General features: G+C 40.8%; 1 protein-coding gene and 1 long non-coding RNA gene across 2 annotated transcripts in view; one reads left to right on the plus strand and one right to left on the minus strand.

The window, feature by feature from the left end:
* Positions 1–14,190, minus strand: part of KHDRBS2 (KH RNA binding domain containing, signal transduction associated 2) — a 574,896-nt gene that overhangs the window by 284,554 nt on the left and 276,152 nt on the right. The gene's annotated exons all lie outside the window — the stretch shown is intronic.
* Positions 8,791–14,190, plus strand: part of LOC122909464 — a 37,498-nt gene continuing 32,098 nt past the window's right edge. Inside the window, exon 1 of the long non-coding RNA XR_006385144.1 lies at positions 8,791–8,894. This is a non-coding gene — a long non-coding RNA (uncharacterized LOC122909464). The remainder of the gene's footprint in view (positions 8,895–14,190) is intronic.

The raw sequence follows: 14,190 nt of genomic DNA on the forward strand, positions 1-14,190 counted from the left end.
TCTGCCTGCCTCTCTGCCTACTTGTAATCTCTGTCTGTCAAATAAATAAATAAAATCTTTAAAATTTTTTAAAAAAATATTTTAAAAAAGTCACTTGCTTAGCAATTAAGATCCTCATAAACATTTGTGGAATAGAACAATTTGGGAACACAATTTTCTAAATATGCTTCTCTAGCCTCTTCTTTTCCATATCCAGCTGGATGTAAATGGGCTCCATTCAGGTTCAGTAGAGGGAATTGAGAAGGGGAAGTGAATGCACTTGGAAAACAGTGTTGGAGCCCAGTGGAGAGAAACGGACATACAATACTAGCAGCCATAGACAAGAAAATCAGGCAGAACATCTCAACATATGCCATTTGAACACATGCCAACTGAATGGCAGAAGGAGAAAGATGAACACTTGAATAAACACATTTTAGGAAGCAGTGAAGGAGATAAAAATGCAGACACAAAAATTTTATGGTTTTGGGGCGCCTGGGTGGCTCAGTGGGTTAAGCCTCTGCCTTCGGCTCAGGTCATGATCCCAGGGTCCTGGGATCGAGCCTCACATTGGGCTCTCTGCTCAGCCAGAAACCTGCTTCCTCCTCTCTCTCTCTCTTGCCCTCCTCTCTGCCTGTTAAATAAATAAATAAATAATCTTAAAAAAAAAAAAATGCTTTTAAAAGATATGACTTCTAAGGTAAGAACAAATGCAAATTAAAAATAAAAGGCTTTTGGGGCTTCCTGGGTGGCTCAGTGGGTTGAGCCTCTATCTTCGGCTTGGGTCATGGTCTCAGGGTCCTAGTGATGAAGTTTTAGAATGTAAGTAGGTTTGGTGGGGTAGAGTCCGGAGCCACTGACCAAGAAAGAGTTCTTGAGACATCTTTGGTACAAATGGTGGTTTATTAAAGAACTGGGACTAGACCCGTGGGCAGAAAGAGCTGCTGCCCCTGTGTTGTGAGGGGTGGCAGGTTTTATAAGATGGGGTTGGGGAGGTAAGGAAAAGGGAGGTTTCAATAGAACTTTCATGTGCTAAAGAGGACCTACAAGAATCTGGATACCAGAGGTCTTGCCATTGTCAAGGTCATTTTTCCCCCTTTTTAGCAAGCTATTAACATTAACATAGTTGGAAGATTCCCAAAGAATGTCACATATGTCCCACCCAGGAGTGGGGGTGGGGGAAGGTTGCAGGGTGTCAGCTTTTGCTTGGTCCTCAGCCAGCCTTCTGTTCCCTCATCACTAGGATTGGGCCCAGCATCAGGGTCTCTGCTCTCCTACCCACGTCCGCCCCCACATCTCTGCCTGTCCCTCAGCCTACTTGTGATCTCTCTCTGTCAAATAAATAAATAAAATCTTTAAAAAAAAAAACTTTTAAAAAAGGCTTTTAAGAGGCTGACTTCTCCCTGTTGAAAATAAGAGAGTTCCTTCCCTCCTTTTTCTCACAGCACTTACTTTAGAAAACTTGTGATTGTAAGTCCCCCTCTCTTTGAAATGGACATAAATCCTTTTGAAGACCAGATAGGCCTATTGTTAACTTTATTACCTAGAAGTTGATTTCTCAAGGACTTGGAGTCATTTCTTTGAAATGTAAGCATCAGGATAGAAACACCACCTTCTCCCAGTTTCTGTGGGACTGAGAAGCCTAACTTCCATGGCTGCCTTGCTCTAAGGTGCAAAATCACCTCCCACCATGAAAATGTAGTAAGTTTATTTTTCCCTGGGATGAAGCCAACTGGCTAACACTAATCACCCCAAGAACCACATAAAGTTAGGATGAACTCTATGACAAAGGGTCCTTTCAAGACTTCTTACTTGAGGAGGACTTATTGTTTATGTTGAGAACAAGTATGTAATGGTTTCTATCTCCTGGGATACATGAAAGAGTTAGATTTCTTTCTGTCTTTGCAGTCTCTCAGTGGATTGCCTGTGATGTCCACTGCATTGTGCCTTAATGCTTATTCAGTAATGAAAGTACTTTCTTTACTGCTATGTGGAAAGGATTTCTGGGCTGGGAAAAAGATTTTGCTTTAATTATATTTCCCCATCACCCACTGAAATAGTAACCCATGCTGTGGCTACTCTGCCCCTATCCTCCTCTTACCTTCTCGCATCCAGGATTTATTCATCTTTTTGATGAGGGAGCAGGAGGCTGGCTGAGGACAAAGCAAAAGCTGGCACCTTGCACCCCCTCTCTACCCCCTCCCCTCGGTAATATGTGTAGCATTCCTCAGGCACCCCTGACCCCTGACTGCCCTAAACGAGAAACAAATAGTTAACTTGCAGAGATCACAATACTACAAGACAGGAATCTCCCAACTATCTTGATGTTAAGGACTTGCTAAAAGACAGTGATCTAACACAGAGACATCCGAAATCCGGCAACTTGTAGGCCCTCTTTAGCATATGAAAACTCCTTTGAAACCTCCCTTTCCCTCACCTGCCCCCAACCGCATGGTACATAACCTGCCATCCCTCACAACCCCAGGCAGCAGCAGCTCTTCCGGCCCACGGGTCCTGTCCCCGTGCTTTAATAAACCACCATTTTGCACCAAAGATGTCTCAGGAATTCTTTCTTGGTCATCGGCTCTGGACCTCAGCCCACCGAACCTCACCTAGGTTCTAGAACTTCATCATTTTTGCCAGAGGGCTTGCTCTGGACGGGAGGGATAGCCGCACTTACGTATTTAGCAGGGAGGAAATGGCAGGGAATCAACCCCCTCTAGGAGCAGCTCTCAACTAGTGACTAGGAGAGTTGGCTTCTAGAGAATCAAGCTTGCTTTATCCTTAGACAAGGTAATCTGTATGTTCTCTTTTCTCAGAGTACCTCAATGAAATAAGCTCACAGGCTGAACTTGTTTGAGAATGCACGTTATACAGGTTTCTTCCGTTTTCTTATTTTACTTCCTCGCTCCTCTGTGAGGATTCCCAGAGACAGCTCTTTCCAAATAAATATCGGGTAACTAAATCTTGACACACTATCTTTTCTAAGGGAACTCAAACCCAAATAACAATTCAGCACATTCCATGAAGGAGAGAGAGGGTGATTGAACTCAGGATTTATTAAATGCCAAATTAAATGCCAAGAAAGTACATGAATAGATAAAGATCATGAAGGAAAAACAGAAATGGAGGACAGATCCAGGAAAGCTACTGTAAGGGCCTATTTAGCCAGAGTGATGCCATCCGGTTAAACAGTGATTTCATGTTTATGCAGTAAAACTTAAAGGGACCCTGCCCCCCTCCAGGGGACTTCCTTAAAAACAAAGCCTGGAAACCAGTCCCAGGTACCAAAGCCCAAATACAAGGGTGGGTCAGGCCAGGTGGAGGTATTCAATCAGTGGGGGAGCATACTGTCTCCCTAGTTACCAAGGAGTATGGGCCCCATCCTTTGGGTGCCTTTTGGGTGCCAATTCTGACCAAGGTAATAGGCTAGTTCAAATATCCACTATAGGGTAATTTGTAATTCAATTGGCCATCCGTGTGGGACCTAGCATGACTATGCAGCTTTCTCTGTGTTACAATCTCATTGGCCACTTGTGCATGGCCAGGCCCAACCACATGGCCTTTGCCCTTAAAAGCTAGTCTGTAAGGCAGAGAGAGGTCACCTCTTTGCAAGGGATGGCTCTGGCTGGTCAGTGCGATTCTCAGTGCTTGGCGGGAAATAAAGCTTTGCTTGACCTTCGCTTTGTATCAGTCTCATTCCTTTGACCTTGGACCCAACACTACTCTGTTAATTAGCAGGAATTCCACAAGGAGAAAGCAGAGCACAAGGAAGGGCAAAAACAAACAGATAAATAATAGAAGTAAATTTTCATAGTTTAAAGATGATGAAGGCTTACCTAATTCTATCCTGGATTGAAAAGAAAAAGACCTACATCTAAGGAGTACATCGAAGTAAAACCCCTGAACTTTAATGAAAACAAAAGTAAGCAAACAAACAAAAACTCTTAAAGCCTTTAGAACTAGTTTTACAAAGAGGAAAATATGATTGGCAGTAGACTTCTCATTTATAAAATTTTGATTTTAGAAATAAGGACATAACTCAAGGTTATATGGTAACCTTGCCCTATGTTAAGTGTTTCATATACATAATTTTATTTACTACTCCAGAAATGGGAGTATTCAATAACCCTTCTCCAACACTGAGAAAAGATATGACTGCAAAGTTCCCAGGGCCATGGATGCTCATGATTTAAAAGGTGATAATTATTATTTTAAATATTTTGCTATAAATTATGGCACTTCTTATGCTTTTCCAAGAAATACAATGTTTAGACTACCTGGAATTAAGTCCACTGAAAGATTATCATTAATGCAAAAAGGCAAGGCCTATTTTCAAGAGGACTCATTAGTCTAGAATTGGACTTAAAAAGTTCTGAATATGGGGCGCCTTGGTGGCTCAGTGGGTTAAGCCTCTGCCTTCAACTCAGGTCATGGTCTCAGGGTAGTAGGCTCAAGCCCTGTGTTGGGCTCTCTGCTCAGTAGGGATCCTGCTTCCCCCTCTCTCTCTGCCTGCCTCTCTGCCTACTTGTGATCTCTCTCTCTCTCTCTCTGTCAAATACATAAATAAAATCTTTAAAAAAAACCAAATATATAAATAAAAATTCTGAATATATTCCAATTAAAGCAATAAGCAAGGGGTGCCTGGATGGTTAAGTGTCTGTCTTTAGCTCAGGTCATGATCCTGGGGTCCTGGGTTCAGGACCCTGCTCAGTGAGGAGTCTGCTTCTGCCCTTCCCTCCCCCACCTCCCTGTTTATGTTTTCTGCTCTCTCTTGTTCTCTCTCTCTTTCTCAAGTAAATAAAATATATTTTTTAAAAAGAGCAATAAGTGAAACAAAAGTTGTTTGGCAAGAACGTGGGTAAAGATGGAGAATATTTCATAAATCACGTTATTTAGTATGCTGACTCTCGGTGTACCTATATTCTGTTTTCCATTTCAAGAAGAGTCATTCTTAAAGATAAAAAGGCTTACTGAAGCCCAAGACTGGCATCATTTGAATTTAGAATGGGACCCAGGAGGAAAGGTGCGCTGAAAAGAAGCCCATGAACCAATGAAGAAGTGAAGACAACTAGTGAGTTAGACAAGGGGACCTCAGCAAAGCCATCTTTACCCAGCAAGATATTGCCAGAGTTGCTTCCAAGCCTCATGACCCTGAAAGGACAAGTCATCACCGCCAACCAGTAATAGAAAACCAAATACTAGGGTAGCCCAGTTGGCAGGAAGCAACAGGCCAACTGCTTGGTTCTGAAAGAAAATTTAGAGATGGAATATCAGTTTTGGGGAAGACATCTTGTGCAACCAGATGTGTCTATAGAGGATACGACAAAGAGATACCAAAACGGTTTTGATCTAGGATGCTGGAGTGACTATAGCCAGAGAAGAGAAAACAAGAATGACAACAAAAAGGCCATAAAAGTTGCTGAAGAAGTTCCCGTGGAGTTGTGCCGACGTTGCCCACTGGAAATGCAATGGCAGCAGATGGATCAATTTGGCCTTTGAAGATATGCTATGCAAGGCTTTACTTTGAACAAATGCATTATGCTGTTCATCAAGCGACCAGACTGAGAAGCAAACACCATTAGGACCCATAAAGTGGCTAACCACTGACTAGAATATACCTGATATCAGTGTGAAAGGGCATCCAAATTTACAGCATAGATTCAAGGTCAATAAATTACAACAGAAGAATATTTATTGTTGCCACTTTTAGCTTTCTGAAGAAAGGGTTTCCAGATCATATTAGTTCCTGCTTACAACCCTCTGCTGATACCCTAGTTACCTAAAATTCAACAATTGCAACAAGGCACCGCAGACCTTTCTAATCCGGCACTGGCTTAGCTCATGTTTCATCTTCGGGCATCCTTTTTGCAGACATTATTTTCCAATCACTAAAAAACCCTCCTCACCTTTCTCTGAAATCATCATCCTCTTTCAAAGCCCTGTGGACCTGTGTTTTTCTTGCAAGGTTCAGGTCAGACTCCACACAACCAGCAATGCAGAGACGATTCAATGCTCCACAGATTCTCAACAGTAACTTCTCAATAATATTATATTGTAAATATTTGGTATTATATTACTAATATTGACTGAATCCCCCATCAGAATATTTTGATCCGTGGATCTTTTAAACATGGAGTATGTTTTTCTGTAGGCATCTGTGTGTGTATGAGAGAGAGAGAAAGAGAGACAGAGACAGAGAGAGATAGGAGGGGCATGGGTAGATGAGGGCAGCATATACTTAAGTGATGCTTCTTAAATCCTATCTAAATGTTAATAAGATATGTAATCTCTATATGCTTTTGTATTAATTGTTTTAATCAAATGAACACTTATGCTTTCTGTTGCACAGATAACAAATACTTCCCAGGGGGAATGGGGGACAGGAACTTGATTTCTGGATATTGCAATATCTTATCACATGATCATTTTCCCGTTCTGTCCCTCACTCTGTCTTAGAAAAATAAAATTTGATAATGTCTCAGAGGAAAGTGGTAGTGAGTGAATGCTAATTTTATAAACATTTTTTTCGGAAGAGTTCATCTCTGCTTTGTTTTACAGACTGACGGAATGTTCTATCAGTGCTGGAAAATACAAATCCAGCGCCAGAGACACCCAGACATGTAAGGGTTAGAGCACATGGGAGGAAGGGCATCCTCGCACCCTTCTGTGACTAACTTTCAAGCATGATTCTTTCAACCAAGAATCTGAACTCGGACATGTGATAATTGTTGCGGAAAATCTGAGGTGACCGAGGAAACCCAAATAGTATCCGTAGAGATGGGAGAACACAGCCTTATCAATACCAGCAGGCTCAGTGGGATCGTTCCCAAAGACTGAGCACCGGACAGGGTTAGGAGTGAGTTTTTGTGGTTACAGGCAATGGAGGATGGTAATAGGGTGTTTTTGAGGTCTCTCAAGGACCAGAGGCTTTTCCAGTCTCTCAAGGCCAAATGGCCCTTTCACTTGGAAGTATCATCCAGGTGGAGGTAGGTCAGGAGAGTGCTAAATCACCTAGGGGGTTGTTTCTCTTTCTTTTCTTATTCAAACAGGACTGGGCATCTGGTCCCCTTCTTCCTCTCAGCAGGAGCAATGACTTGTTATCTAATCTTAGTCAAATGGGATGGCTATTTGGTCTTTCCTTGGCCTCAGCTGGAGCAAAGGGGAGCCAAGGGATGGAAAGGGGCTGGAGCCATGAGTCTCGATCTGCCTCAATACCGAAGCCACTACAAAATTTCTCTTGTGTGTGCAAAGCCCTACTGCAATTATTTTTTAATTTGTGAAATCACTTTTTTTTGAGAGAAAATGTATGAAAGGAAGAGCTATGGATCTGGAGTGGGCTCCTCATACCACTTTTTATTTGCTGGTGCATCTCTTGTCTCATTTCACCCAGAAAAGAGCTTTTCCAGGAGAGGAACTCCTCTCTTACTAATACTTATGAGTGTTATTTTCATGTCATTATCTGAAAATCTTTTATCACCACCTACCTATGTTTAAATGAGGTTTAGATTCAGTCTTTTTTCACTCCATGCCAGCAAACATCTTTGCATGCTGCATAAACAGACAGGAAAATTGGAATCATAGTAGTTCAAAGAATGAGGGTTTGTCCTGTAACACTGATAAGATAATATACAGAAAAATATTAAGAGACTTTGTGAAGTTTCAATCAAGTCTCTTCTTAGTGATATGGGAAACAGGCAGAAGAAAAATTATTGAATTTCCTTACCCACTAACAAGCCCTTGAGAAGGGTGGGGTGACATTCCTCTAGGGACTCAACTACCTCCACCCAGAGGCTTTGCTAAAGGCAAAGGGCAATTCTACCCTGACCAACCCCTAACCCTAACCAGGATCCTGTAAGTCTACTTTAACAATTCCTACAGAAACTTTATCTCTAAACCCTCCAAGATACACGTTGACAAACATTCCCAAGTATAGGGCCCACTGATACATATCTAAAGGGTCCCACACAAGGTTTTATTACCATTAATGAATAATCTTTTTCCCAACAATAGCTAGCTCCTCAAGGTCCTGGAAATCTTCCTTCCCAAATTCCTTAGAGACTTACACCATCCCTAACCCCCTCCCAACTTGCAAGCATATAATGGACCGCTCCTCACAGCCCTGGGGCAGCAGCTCTTTCTGCCCATGGGTCCTGTCCCCCCTGCTTTAATAAACCACCGTTTTACACCAAAGATGTCTCAAGAATTCTTTCTTGGTCATCAGCTCTGGACCTCACCCCACCGAACCTCATTTATATTCTAAGACTTCATCATTAGCATGGCCCTCCTCCTGCCATTGCTACTCCAATAGCACATGTGTCCTTGGTGGTGGCACTCAGCAATGGTAGATACATCTGGAGAACACAGATCAAGGATGGGAGGGCTATAATTGCCCTCCAGTCCTCCAACCACAAAAAACCACATGCATCATTTTCTGAAGTGAGGGTATATATTCGATTGTCTTGCTGTCCTGGTGCTAACATTGCTACTTAGACTCTGCTGAGGTGGGAGGGGGGGCGGAGGAGAACATACCTTGACCATCCACAATGTGCTGGAAGTATACTAGCGGTTCACTCACCTAAGATCTATTTAAACCTCACAATGGGTTAACATTATCTGCATTTTGACTTTTAAGGAAACAAAGGATTCTTTGAATACTTTGAATAAGCCAGACAAAATCTAAGGGAATGAACTGACTCAAACATTTGGCTCAATGGTAACTGTTAAACCCACACTGATAATCCTATCTTATCCCATATCACAACAAGAAGTAAGGCAAGCCTGAGGCTGGATTCTGAGCTGCAGGATATTTTGCTGTTTACTTCACAGCCTGTTACTGGAGGAACAAGCTAGTGGGAAGGCAATGGCTTTCGGAAAACAAGAAACTTCTTAGCATGCTGAAGGAAAATTACCAGGTAAGTTACAAGTTCCCACTTTGAGTGTTCACAAGAATATTAATAAGACCTTCTAATAAGGAATTCTAATGAGGCCTTAATTTTCAAGAATTCTTAATTCTTCAAAGAGGAGTTTCCAAGGCTATAGCCACCCCTGCCTTAAGGATCTTGTTCAGGACTCTATGACAAGGCATTGACAGTGAATTACTTTTATTCTAGAGGCTGCCTCTGGTAAAAGGAAATCTAGTCATTCTCCGCTTGAAACAAACTGATTTTTTTTCTGAAAAATAAGTATTTCGGAAGATTGCACTGATGGTTGTGCTCTAAATAATTACTAACATATATGTTAATTTACCTATTAAACATTTAAAATGCATCTTCATGAGAAGACACTGCTAAATGAGTTTTCTGGGTAGACTCTGACCATAGAGAGCTCATTATTTACAGGGACAGATGAAGCATCTCTACAAAATAATTCCGGTATGTGATAGAAGTCAGAAGAAAACTTAAGTGACTTTATTCCTGGGCATATGTATGCATTCAGCAATATTTCCTGAGCCCCTCTGCTGTAGGAGCACAGTTCCAATATACAGACTCAGCAGGAACGAAGGCCTGTCTGCTCACTGAGCTTACATTTTAGTGGAAGAAGTGAAATAACAAAAGGATGTAAGAATTACACACACACACAGACACATGCATACACACACACACATATACACATATGTTGTATATACTATATATGTTACATTATATATTATACACACATATATAATTACTGCAATATATATTACATTATAAGTGCAATAAAGAAAAACAAAAGACAAGGGTGGGAGAACCAGGATGGGCAGAGTATAGGATAGGGTGGAGTCAAGGGGCTTCTCAGAGCGTAGTACTGAATAATGATACGGTGCTTGCCTGTACAGAGCTGAAGAGAGAGGAAGGCAGTATTGTGGGCACAGTCAAGAATAAAAGAAAATGCCTCCAGGCAGGAAAAATTTGGCATGTGTGAAGCAGAAAGCAAGCCAGTGTTGCTTAAAATAGAGAATAAAGTGCAAAGTGGAGGCAAATGAGATGTGAAGTGGAAGACATAGACAAACAACAGAGGGCTTGTCAGAGTACCGTAAAGACTGAAAGCATGAGAGAGATTTTTGAAGTGCACAGGGACATGTTGCCTCTTTGGGGGAAGAGAGGCTTTGTCCTTGAATTTTGTGAAAGTAGTCAAATGTAATGCAAAAAGATACCATTAATTGAGAAGGAAGATTAGAATGGTGGTCATTGTTCAATTTTCAAAGGATAAAATTGCTACTATCGCAAAATATTAGAAAACGAGTAATTCAAACTTGAAGTGACTATTTTTGCTTTACTTTTCAATACATTTAATGTCTACTTTCATAATTTACAAAGTATTATGGAAGCAGTGTTGAATCAGCTGGGCTTTAAGGATGGCTGGGATTTGCAAATGCCAGGGAGTAGGTGGAGAAGAAGCACTACTACCACAGCAATCTCATTTCCCTGTTTGCCCTGGGAGAGAGTCCAGGTTTGCACTATTGCCTTTGCCTAATAGCTAATATTAAGTACTTTTTTTTAAAAAGATTTTTTTTTATTTATTTGACAAACAGAGATCACAAGTAGGCAGAGAGGCAGGCAGAGACAGAGGAGGAAGCAGGCGGAGAGCCCGATGCGGGGCTCCATCCTAGGACCCTGAGATCATGATCTGAGCCAAAGGCAGAGGCTTAACCCACTGAGCCACCCAGGCGCCCCTAGTAAGTACTTTCATGTCAAAAGTGTTCGGGTTTGGACAGTAACTTAGATGGCCAGACTTAATCACCACCATTATAGGTACGAAAGCAGGAAAGCGTGCATTTCTGCCAGGAACGGCAAAAACTCCTGCCAGGCAGGTTTGTGGTCCCAGGCGGGTGTGTGAAAAGTGCAACATGATCTCAGGTGGAAGAGGCGGTTGGAATCTGAGTGTAGAGGCCCTGTAGGAATCACTGGGGAATTGGACTGTAATTCTCTAACCTAGGGAGGGAGACCTGTGGGTGCGTGAGGAGGGTAATGCTAATTACCGTGGCGCCAAGGAAAGAAATCAGCAGGCAATTTACAAAATTCTGTATCTGTCTCATGTTAAGTTGACTCATCACCACTTTCCCTATCAGTTTTCTATCTGTTAATGGAGAGATGCCTTAAACCCATGTCTTTCAAACTCTCCTACTTGGGACTTTAGCAATTGCTTCATTTGAAACAAAAAACCACCTGCTGTTTGTGAAATGTACATTAGTCTGTAAAGACTTCAATCAATGCATACTAGCTTAAGATACTTAGAGGCTGCCTAATAATATTGGTTAAAAAAGAAAGGAGACAAAGGAATTGAGCACAAGTGTAATTGTTTCTGGGGATATGACACCTCAATTGGCTATGTAAACACTTTTTTTAAAGATCATTTTCAAAAGCAATGCTATCATGTTTAATCTGCTTACAGGACAGATGTTAAAAATGTTTTAATGCCTTATAAAATGGTATCTGTGATTTGGGATGAAATTTTTAATTAGAGGTTCAGAAAGTGCTGTGTCACAAGTAATTTACATGAGAATGAAAATGAGGTGCTAGGGAAAGCTTTAGATGATCCCCAAATTGGCTAGTGAAGACACTGATGTCAGGACTCTGATGAAGACACTATATATTTGAAATGAGTAGGAAAAAAAATCACTATTTAAATATCGCTATATCCAATTTAGTTTTCTGCTATAAGTGGATATTTGGCTGTTGTATCTATTTTCCTAAATGTCTTTATAATCAAGTTTGCTAAAAATCTCCATACACCAGCCCCCGTCACTTCTTATTAGAAAACTATTCTCTTTATATTTTGAATTGTAGTATATCAAAGAATGGTTGGTAGACCACAAAATGGAAATGTTTTCCCTTTGAAAAAGTAACTTTTTCCAATCCAAGGAACCCCTATTTCTTACAGAGTTCTCTAAATGGAGTTGAAATCTAGAAATTAAACTTCCATCCACTACTTACTTTTACTCTCGAGTCACATAGAACCTTAGTATCTCATCAGGGCACCTGAGTCCGTTAAGCAACTGAATCTTGATTTCAGCTCAGGTCATGATTTCAGGGTGGTGGGATCAAGTCCCACATCAGACTGAGGTGGGCATGGAGCCTGCTTAAGATTCTCTTTCTCCCTCCCTGTCTGCTCACCTCTCCCTGCACCCTGCCATCTGCTCTCTGCACGGAGCTGAATGTGGGGCTCAATCTCACCACCCTGAGATCATGAGCCGAGCAGGAATCAAGAGTCAGACGCTTAACTGACGGAGCCACTCACTCGGGCGCCTCAGCACACACATATTTTTAACCTAAAACATTTCCATCATTTGTTTTCTAAGTTGAACCATGTTTTTACACCTGTTGCTATCCTGGATTCATTCTGATGAATTCTAGTTTGCTAATATTCCTTTTAAAATGTACCTTTTAGGGGCGCCTGCATGGCTCAGTGGGTTAAGCCTCTGCCTTCGGCTCAGGTCATGATCTCAGGGTCCTGGGATCCAGCCCCACATCGGGCTCTCTGCTCAGTGGGGAGCCTGCTTCCCTCCTTCTCTCTCTCTGCCTGCCTCTCTGCCTACCTGTGATCTCTGTCAAATAAATAAAATAAAATCTTTAAAAAAAAAAAAGCAGCTTTTAAAATTCTCTACCCTTTTTTTTTTTTTTTTTAAATCACAGTAGAAAGAAACTAATTATCATCCTATTGGTCCTGGGTGAAAAGATCATAAATACTGGCCAGCATAGGCCGACCCACCCTTAACCCCTCTTGAACCGGTAGTTGATACACACCTCGCACGTACTGATGTTCAGAAGTAACATCACTGACATTTTGAAATTAGTTGTTAAAAATATTTGATTGAAAGAATCAGTCAACTGCAGAACCTCATTCAAGTGTATCTATACCTGTTTGTCCTAAACATTTCATCCAAACTCTCTTTCTTGCAGATTTTGTGAGCGCAATATTGACATTCCCATCTAAGTCCACTGGTAAAATTATCTTGCCTCAATTTAGGACCTTCCTCCAATTTAACACCAATCTGTTCAAGTAGCACTCTGAGGGTTCAACTAGCTGTGAATCCTCCTAATCTTCAGTCAAGCTCTTTAGGGTATAATTAGACACAACATCTATCACTGAGTCTGTAGGATGTTCCCTCAGGGCCTTCTCCCAGCTAACTCCCAACCCAGGTTATATGTTCTTTTCCTAAGCTCTAATGACATTCAGTTGCCATGCTCCAAAGATGAAGAGTACTTTCCCACAAGACATGCATAGTATTAGAGAGCAGACAAATGACCAGAGCACATTCAGGAGGCACTAGGTGTTCTTGAAAATGCCTGTGAAAAATGCTTTGGACACAGAAGTTGGAGACTCAGATCAACTAGAATCAATATGTTTGGTTTACTAATGTTTGACAAAGTAACTCAAATCGTTTGAAGCTATAGTAATCATAATTAATTTTAAAACTGAATTATAGGTGTAGATTAAATCAGTGTAATTAATATGGTTACAGTGGCACTATTGAAATGAAGTATATTTTCTCTTCAATATATTAAATTCAAAACCTGAATGAAGGAGACCCATTGAAGTTTAAAGCATTCTAAAAGACCGTGATTGAAGTAAAAATTCATTAAAGCAGTTTCACTGAGGCAATTTTAATGAGTGAAAAGCAATTGGATTAATTCAGTGAATGAGTATTTCAAACAACTATTTTGTAATCATACTTCATTGACAAAATTTTACCCATAATATATTTGTTGCTAATCCTTATGCTCCTGAAAGAGTCTAGTCAAAAGTTTCTGGAACGCACCCAATTCCCTCAAGCAAAAATATATTTTTGTTTTAAATAATACTTAATTTCCTGCATATTTTATGAACAAAACCAAGTGGGCCACACATGCCAATTTGACAAGAGGTTTCTTTCCCCGAATGGAAATTTAATTTCTTTGATGACTTTTATTTCTTGAGGTCATTGTATTAAACCAAATTACATTTATAGAAGTTCCAGAAAACATTGTTTTGCTCATCTTTACTGGAATATTGTTAAATACATTTGGTTTGTGTGTCTTATCTTTTGTCTTGTGCTTTCCAAATTCATGCCAAGAACTAAACAGGCCACCTTGGCTCTAAAGGAAATAAAAACTTCGATGCCCCTTGAAATTAATCTGTAGACTACAGGGTAAATCGGCATCCTTTCCTCCTCTTGACATCTCCTACCCCAAAAACTCACCTCAAAATCATACCAATTGCTGTTTAATCATGTAAGTATAATTTTTTCCT

Source organism: Neovison vison, chromosome 1, assembly GCF_020171115.1.
Source record: "Neovison vison isolate M4711 chromosome 1, ASM_NN_V1, whole genome shotgun sequence".
Lineage (NCBI taxonomy): Eukaryota > Metazoa > Chordata > Mammalia > Carnivora > Mustelidae > Neogale > Neogale vison.